We start from the raw sequence: 9,575 nt of genomic DNA, 5'->3' as shown, positions 1-9,575 counted from the left end.
TGCAGTGTGACTCTGGTATGTGGTTTATACAAGTCCAACACAAGGGAAAGCACTTTTTAAATGTACATCTGTATGTGTCTCACCATGTGACATGTGGGATGAGTTGTCGATAAAGCTGCGGTACCAGTTATATTTAGTAATACTGAAACAAAAATCAATCATATAGCAAGAATATATCGATGAGAGAGTCACATCCAGATACAATTTCTTATCGACAATCTACATCATGTTACATGAGAAATGTGAGTGTGTGACTAAAATAGAAATTTCCTCATTCACTGTACGGACAGGATCACTCTCCAGGGGATTTTCAGCAGTCGCAGGTTTGCTTTTCAAACCAGTCGATCAATACTGTGCAAGGTGAAAATATGCAGATATGCTGTGTGAATGAACAGAATAAAAACTGAGCTCCAAAATCTGTTAAACTAACACAAGAATCTCCCAGGAATTGATGGGGACAACATCTGGTGGCTGCGCTGCGGGATCTGTCACAGGTCTGCAATTGATTATACTGGAACATTGATGGTCACTGGTCAATATCCATGTTCACAACAATGAGATGCACTTTGGAAGACGCACACATATCTGTATCGTTTTGTGTGAGTCAAATACAGTATAGAAGGGAGAACATGAGACCAAGAGAAGAGCGGGTAGATGTGAAAAGGGTGGGCGAAGGATTGATTTTTGCCCTTCGTCTTCTCCATCTCCCTCTTTCTCCTGCTCTTTATGAACTTGCATCTCTGTCCCCGTTGTGTCTTTTTAAGACCTCATTCCTATGGCAATCTGGGGGGAAAAAAAGCAGGAAGAAGATATTTGTCCCAAAAAAATCCTGAGAACAATCTGATGAATTGCTGTCCTTCTCCTTCACTGTGGAAAGGGGGGTCTGTGTGAGAGAGACAGAGCACAGGGGTTGGGCAAAGAGTGCGACAGTGGCTAAAAATAACCCTGTGTGTAGGCTATGTGTGTGTGTGTGTGTGTGTGTGTGTATGTATGTGTTTGTGATGCACAGTCTAATCAGAGCCAATCTACATTCTTTCTTTTCTAACTGCACACACACACACACACACACACACACACATCCAAATCACATACACAAACACAACCAAATACATTTGAATACCCTTATTAAAATCCCCCCGCCCCTGACAGAGGCATGTGAGTGCTGATCACACTGACTTTCCTGTGGTTGCTGCCCATGCGTCTCCTCCACAGGGCATTTCACTGCACTCTCTGGAACTAGAAGAGACAAGCCCCCATGTTCTGACTGGGGGCCGAGGCTTCCAGCTCAGACAGAATTAACCAACTCTCGCTCTCACTTCTTTTTCTCTCTCCACCCCCGTCCACTTCCCTCCATCAGTTTGGCTAAACCGAAATGTAATTCATTACGCTCATAGTTCAAATTAGAAAATTCACCCTGTATCAGCTCATATGCTCATATATGCTGAGTTTTATACGTGTGTGCGTGTGTGTGTCTGCTGAGGGCTAGTGCAGCCAACGCAGGCCAGGCCACAGTCCATGCCAGGAGCAGCGCTGATAAAACATTCCCCCTTGTAAACTCCAACACAGCAACATGCTGTGGCAGATGGTGTGACATTCAGCCTCTGTCAACAGAAGAGGGGAAACAGAGAGAAGCACAAGAGGACATGAGAGATAGTGATGGAGGAGAGAGAAGTGGAGGAGAGGAGGGAATCAGGTGAGAACAGGAGCAAGTGTCAGGGACACTAAAGAGAGATTTGATGTTGAATCAGAGCGCCACCATGTGGATCACATGGACCACATGGACCGCCTCTGGGCTCTGCAGAGCCATGCTGAGAAAGAGACATGTCATTGATTTTCCACACAGTCAACAAAATGATTTTGCCATGCAGGGTAAATACATAGCCTCCCATAGTAATTTCTCCAAAATACACATACATGCACGGTCACACACTCATAAGCAAATCCCTACAGAGCTGTACCTGGCAACGGCATACAAACAAGATTTTTTTTTTCCCCTCTCTGTCTCACACAAAACAACATGCATGCCTGAATCAAAATCCTGAATGGCTCTGTGTCTATTTGTGCCTGCATGCACACTATGAAAAATTAAAAAACAAAAACAACAAAAAAATGTAACATGATATGTGCTGTTAACAAGAATCATCCTGCTGTTTAGCAAAGCGGGAGTCAGCGAGCACGGGTAGGCATGTGTCTATGAGCCATACAGATTAATCAGCATAAATTAAGTCAGCCACCAACAGCCCCAGCCATGCTGAACTACATTTTTTAGTGTCTCCACATCTAAAAATGTTTTTTCAACAATAATCCCTGTGTGGGTGGCTGGACTGGATAAAGGCGCCTATCATGTGGCTGTGACGTCCTCAGTTTGATTCCAGACTAGGACCTTTGTCACATGGAATTTGTCTCTCTCTCTCTCTCTCTCTCTGTCTCTAAGCCACCAAAAATGCAAGAGTGTCAAAAAAATGAAGTAGTCAGAGGTATCTGCTGTGAATTTTACCTCTCACAAGCTTCAGGTTGTTTGCAAGGGAACCAGAAAAGTAGCACGAATTAGCTTCCTCTAAATGTGACAGGACCCTTCACGATAAAGTAGAGTTTTGTAATTTAGGATTAAGCTCAATCTTGTGCAAATCCATCCAGTATATGATGAGATATTTCACTGAATAAGTGAAATAAGTGACCTGGTCGTGGTGTTAGATGAAGAGTTAGAGGATCACCAGTCATTCATCCTTTGGATGACTTTACTAAACTTGGCAAACTAGCTAAGAGTTATGAAGATAGTTCACTAAGGACCAAAAAGGTCAACTTGCTGGTGGCACTGGAGAAAAAATTAGGAGATCACTAACGTCAGTGTAGGATTTATCCCCCGGGGAGCATGAATGTCTTCAATCCATTCTGTAGTTTCAATCTGGACCAAAGTGGTGAACCGACCAACCCAATGATGTTGCCATTCACAACTAAAAACCAGATATTGCTTTCACCTCTCGGTCCTTCCCCCTCTTTTCCTCCATCTGCTTCCCTTGCCCCTCTTGAACAGCCAAACTAAATGCTCTTAATTAGATTTTAATTGGACTAATATAATGTCTCAGATTAATATAGCCCAAAGTGAAGTCTGATCATCCATTTAAGTCAGGCGCAGCATGGGGGTTGTTATGTCTCCATAACGGGTGACACAGAGAGAGAGAGAGAGGTGTGTGTTTCAGCGTTTGTGTGTGTTTTGTAATTGCAGTGCACGAGCCTCATTAGCATTTTAGCAGCAAGCCTGGAGGGGAGGCAGACTCACAAGATTGGCTAATGACAGAGATGAGATAATTTACAGAGAGGGTGAGGGTGAAGCCTTCTTTCCTTCACCATCACGGGCTTATGCAATGCGTGTGATCTCCATGTTAGTACCCCCTGCCCTCCAAACACACATACTGTACCACTGAAATTCAAGGGAGACACTGAAGGTAAATGCCAAACCAAGGCAATTAGTACAAACAGCTCAGACTGATTGGACCATATTTTCCATGTAATGTTGTACATCACTTAGTTTTAAAAAGGTTTTGCACTGTGAGAAATACTGTATTGCCTCTAGTGTAGTGGGGAAAAAAACATTTAAAAGAGAACATAAATAAACAGAAAAAAGCCAGTGAAAATATTGTTAGGCAGATACAGTTTCATTTCAGAGTTTGATGTTTTAGAAAAATACATACTCCCATACAATTTTCTCTCCAGCTGTTGGAAAACATGGAATTGATGACTGACAAGACAGACGATGGTAAAGGAAAAGATGGCCGAGGAAGGACAGTGAACAACAGAATACAGGCAGTAAGTGTGGACAAAGACAGTGGAGAGAACAGCAGAGAGAGTGCTGAGAACACTTTCAAGGCTGCTTCTGGCTGGCAATAAATAAGGTGTCCTTGCTGCAGCTTAAAAATGCTTTTAGATGATAAATTAAATTGACTGAATTTCAGAACCAGAGCTGGAAGAGATGAAAGAACCGGCTGCTGGACGTAATTAGAGTGAGTCACAGCTGTCTGCAGGGCAGACAGGATGAAATAACCACTTATTCTCTCACCTGACCAAGTTGTTTAAGATTATTGTACTACCGGTATATACCACACAGGGATAAAGAAATACTTGCATACTTTTTAGTGGTGCACAAAGAATTGGATTGATTGCTCTGCATGTATTTTGACTCTCCAGTCAGATAAAACAGATGCATGATAAGCATATTGTGTTGTTTTTTACAAGCACAGACAACAGAGCCCATAATCACATCTTATTATTTCTCTCATCCGTTACTGATTCAAAACACATCTCAAAGGTACATGGATCTGGTAATATTAAAATTCAATACAGTTTATTTTTTACCATGCTATCACCATGGCTATGGGTCAACCAGTCCACTGCTGTGGACCCAACTGAAACCAAACTTACTGTTATGGAAAAATCATCACTCATGTTTGCAGGAAAATATGTTGTGTACTTTGACACAATTGATTCAGAAAACCAGAAACAGCTACTTGTGGTGAGCTCAAACTAACTTGGGGGACACATTCGAGGTGCGAACAATATCACAAACTGTTCAGAAACCAACCAAACTCCAGAGCAGTGGAATGGTCTCCTGAAGGACATTTTAACCACCGACTCCTTGACAGACTGTGGCAGCTCCTTTCTATTCCTGGAAAGAGTGCAATTACTCTGATGGACGAATGAGGGGAAAAATGGAAGGAAAGAAAGGACTGTTTGTTCTGCCTGGAAATGGAAGTTGGAGTGGTAAAAAAAACAGTTTAGGCGGTTGGTTGATATAAAGTATTAGCACTGACAGACCAGAAATGACTTCACTGACTGTCCAAAGTGTGGGAAGGAAAAGTAGAGGAACAAAAAGTCAGTCTATTTGCAAAGGGGTCCTTAAATTTGAAAAAGGAATTACACACCCATGTGTCCTCGTGCACAGTTATGCTCATTTAAAGCCTGACCTTTTGCAAATGTGGAAAAAGAAATTAGTTGTGAAATTCAATTAAACTCATGCCTCCACCTCCAACAGTAATCATAGCCACTTTAGATAGACAAACATGGGGATGGCTGAAGGGCTTGGTTGTTTATGAGCATTTATTTGGCCCAGAGATCCATATCATTTGCATAATTATGAACAGCAGATATGGTTGTCATGGGAAACAGACTGGTGGGATGTGAGAGAGACAGAGAGTGCTGCAATGCTGAGTGAAATCAGCTACGAACAATGTATTCTAGCAGAGGTGGGGAAACCTTCTTTAATCTCATAAATTAAACCTGAACCTGAAATCTGTTAACGATCACCACATTTCTTTATATATTTAGACTTCGAGAAACATCAGTTGTGTAGCTGATTAAAGCTGAATGATGTTGAATGTGAGGGGTTTGTAAGTCGAGTAAATGAATCAGCAATCTTTTACTCCCATGACATTCCAGTGCTCACAATTTGGACTGAACAATAAACAACATAAACTGTCTGAACCTAATCTGACCAAATGGCAGAGGAAACACAAAATGTAAACAGCTGAAATCCACTCAACATAACTCAACCTATCCTGAAGCCAGAAAACCTGCTCCTGATTACAACAGGCAACACGCCAAGCCATAAAGTACCAAAGTAAGTGCTGAAGCCTGCCACCAAACTTCATGACTGTATTGTACAAGCTGTGGTTTTTTTCATAGCATAAATTATCGTGTTTGCGCAGCACCAATTACTAGTCATGCTGGAAACCTTAAACAAAAAAATTAATACTTTCTTATATATCAATTTAATGGATGCTGTAGTGATTAAAATGTGTGAGGCTTTGTGTTTAACTGAGCTAAAGTATCCTCCAGTGATTTCAAATGGCTGTTTGCTGAAAATTAATTACTGGTCAAACCAAAGCAATCGCACATGTGAACATGAGGGCAGCATGGCCAAACAGACAAGAAAACCTTCCCTGGTCTAATGCTGTAAATTGAGTGGTTATGTCATTAATTGGTCCAATCAAGGTCCACAGAGATGTTTTGAACTGCCTTTCTGTACTGCTGCCTGAAGACACAGTATGTACAGTGTGTATGTTTTTGTGTGCTGTAGGTTGTCCTTGAACTGCTTCTGTGTCATGTGCTGGTTCCATCACAGTTGATGACAATTCTTCAATATTATCCTTCTGCCTGAGTGGACTTTGTGCGAATTTGTTAGTTACATACTGTAACGTTGCATTTGTGGTGACACATTATCCCGGCTGCGGAGGCATTTATGACTGACTTTGATACAGATCCAGAACGACAAGTTGACACATTTCTTCTGGGAGAGCTCACAGAACCACAAAAGTCTCAGGATAAAACGGAACAAATTTAGATCTACTCATCGAGAGAGAGAGAGTATGGACGGTTTTGACAGGAACGGCACTGAGGGCGAAAACACCACTGAGGGGTAAGATGTATGCTGTCTCATAAACAGCTGCAGGCCTGCTCATAGACACAGCACGAATAAATAAAGCTTTTTTTTTATTTATTTAATGGCATAAAATCTATCAGGTGATAAAGGTCCATCTTCATCCACAAGGTGGAGGAGGATTGTTTGTGTGCTGCTGTCCTGTCACTTTTCCATTTTTTCTCACACATCATCTTAAGGCGATGAGACAGTGTGAGTCATCCTTTACCACAGAGAATTTAGCAGAAATCAATTTTCTTCTTTTATTCCTGGCACTTGTGAGGAAGAGTAAGCATGATCGATTGCACAGCTTTTGTCCTCGAGGCTTGCATCTCCTTTCAAAAGTGTGTGCTGTGTTTTTCTATTTGTTTGGACAGTTTGAACGTTCATTGTCACACTTATGAGCCTATGTGCACATATTGATCGCGTGTGACGTGGGTGGCGTTCACTGTCCACACATGAGCAGCATAAATTGTTGGTGCAAACGCATGTTTGAGCATAGAAATTTCCAAGTACCGTATGCATGTGCACACCCTGACACTGTATGTGCTTTGAAACAAAAGTAAGCCATGTAGAAGGGTTGCAACTGATTGTCAGAGTGATGTCTGTGTGTGTGAGACACTGTGTCTTTATGATTGCACCTCTGTGTTTGTGTGTACGCTGGGTGACAAATAGCTGACAGGCAGCGTGTCCAGCAGCAGGTGATGAGTTGGGGGGGTGCAGGCTCATATTGTCCTTGGCTCTCTCATCATATCGATCTCCCGCCATCTTATTTGGCTCCTGCCAAAACTCACAGCTCTGTATTGACTCAAGCTTATTACACTTCATTTTTACCCAGCCACACAACAAAGTCAGGACAAAGCAGCTGCTGGCAGGTGGAATCTCTGAAACAAGTGTTTTCATTTCATCTCTGATTTTAGAAAGTAAGGTCCTAAGGCCTTGGTGAAGTTTTAGAATAAAGACCTCATCAAATGTGGTGTAGCCCTCAACATGAATGAAAAACATGGTTGAGCTTGAATGCTGGAACATGTTCTGGTTGTGTAGTTAGGGTGAATCCCACAGCTAATTATCAGCTGCTGCTCATTTGAGACTTTTGCTGATTATCAAATCATATCTGGAATATTGTCCTCTAGGATAGTGGTCTGCTGGTCTGCAGCTCAGGACTTCTCAAGGGCAAATCTCATTTTTCATTTACTGTGTTCAAATATAAAATGTGGAAAAATACATTTGTATTACCACCCTGTGTAGGGCTGTGGTAAAAGGTTATTTGGACATGGCTTTACCTTCATGAGTATGAGTACATACAACTGCCATATGTAACTCAGGGGACACTCAAGCACTTTAAGGCATCATGAGGGTGTCATTTCTTGCAAATAGGTGGCTCCAGGTGGAATAAAGCTCTTACAGTGATGTTATCATCCTGGAACGATTGAGCTTCATAGACTTGTAATTTTAAACACACCAGGAGATCAGTATGGCTCGATGAAGGATATTACTCCCATAAAGGAAAGAAGGTTGCCTTCACTTTATAGAGGGTGGTCTCAGAAAGCATTTCTGCCTTATTGGGTATCATTGTGAAGGTTGGAGGAATTCAGAGGTCAAAGGCGCCACATGAGACACAAACTATAACCCAGACACCAACCCATAAAATCATGAAGACATAGAAAACACCCATGAAAAGCAGAGGTTATTTCAGAAATGTTTGTGGCTGCTCAGGTAGCGACTGTACCTACACGCCAAGCTGAACATTGAATGGCTGGAGCTGACATGCTGCTCAGGTACTAACTCAACCATCTGCTGTTTACACTCTGCTGCCCTCAGCAATATGTGACAATGACACAGCTGTCCCTGCCTCTGAAGTGGCAGAGACATTAGGCGTGTACTCAGAGGCATGGCAGCTAGAGTCTCAGTAGCCCCTTTTGTACAGCCTGTTCACGGCGGGAATGTTGCACCTTTATTCTGCCTCACTATTCTAAATAAGAGGTACAAACACAGAATGGTGAAGGGGGAGGCATTGTTTAATAAGTGTGTACTTTTGCTTAAGTAAATTGTTTGAATACTTCTTCCATGACTAATTACAGAAGCTGTGATTTTGATGTTGAGTAATGAGTTCAGTAATGAAATTAATTTTTTAAACAAAACCACACTCGATCAATCCTGATATAGAGCCTGGTGCGCTCTACAAATCTCAGTGAAGGATGGTATACATTCATGTGTGGGTCTGCAAATGACAGCAGCTGACATGGACAATGGCATGTCTGAACTAAATCTAGATACAGTATCTGACCACTCCTCCTCACCTGTATCCACCAATCATAACCCAGCAGCTGCCATGAGTGAACAGTCTGCACCTCTGACCTGGCAGCCTGTTAAAAACCAGCACCAAGGCTACAAATGCAGTGAAAGAAGTATCAAATAAAGCTGACAGCTCAGTGTGTGTGCAAATTAACAGAGGACAGATGTGTGTGTTTGTATGTACCATCAAAGGGGAAAAAAAATGGTTTGAGTGGAAAAACGAGCAGAGACATCCACAAAGCAGCTGAAAGGAGAGCAAATTAAAAGAGGCCAGACCTGTGCTTGTGCTCGGCAGAGCAACGAAAAGATTATTTACTTCTGAGAGTAACGTTTTAGCTTCACTCTAGAATGTTTGAGTTTGTGGATGAGTGGTATGATTGAATCAGGTCTTCTCTCACTCTCTGGATATACCAGGTTTGTCTGTCCATGTCCTTGACACAGTTAGGGGACTTTCACCACATGCGGCAAATCCCACCCCTGGACACAGTGTCAGTGTCACACACACAAACACACACACACACCCTTTTCTACCTGCCCATTCGCTGAAACTGCTGGGTCAACGGCCATTAACGTCCTCTGCTCAGTCTCTGCATGGAAGTAAAGCGAAATGGGGAGATGAGGACGGAAATAGATGTGGCACAAACATCCCTCAGTGACTCTCCTCAGACTGTTTTGACTAATGAGCCAGTATTGCGGAGGGGTTAATTCCCAAATGGTGCACAGGGTAACGTCAGCTCCACCTTCTCCTTGCCCTATTTTTTGGGGGGTTTTTTTGGTGTGAGTGTGTGCTTGTCTGAGTACATTTAAATGTGCGTGGTTGGCAAGAAATGTTCACCCTGGGCTGGGCACATCTAGTTTTTGGGTCGAA

At 42.4% G+C, this 9,575-nt stretch overlaps 1 long non-coding RNA gene across 1 annotated transcript; it reads right to left on the bottom strand.

Moving 5' to 3' along the window:
* Positions 1-991: 991 nt before the first annotated feature.
* On the bottom strand, positions 992-8,760 carry LOC121176399. Its single transcript, XR_005892974.1, has 2 exons — positions 8,713-8,760; positions 992-1,601 (listed from the first exon to the last, which is right to left on the bottom strand). It is a non-coding gene; the product is annotated as an uncharacterized LOC121176399 (long non-coding RNA).
* Positions 8,761-9,575: the final 815 nt, after the last annotated feature.

Source organism: Toxotes jaculatrix, chromosome 22 (assembly GCF_017976425.1).
Source record: "Toxotes jaculatrix isolate fToxJac2 chromosome 22, fToxJac2.pri, whole genome shotgun sequence".
Taxonomy (NCBI): domain Eukaryota; kingdom Metazoa; phylum Chordata; class Actinopteri; family Toxotidae; genus Toxotes; species Toxotes jaculatrix.
This window is presented reverse-complemented; position numbering and strand designations above follow the sequence as displayed.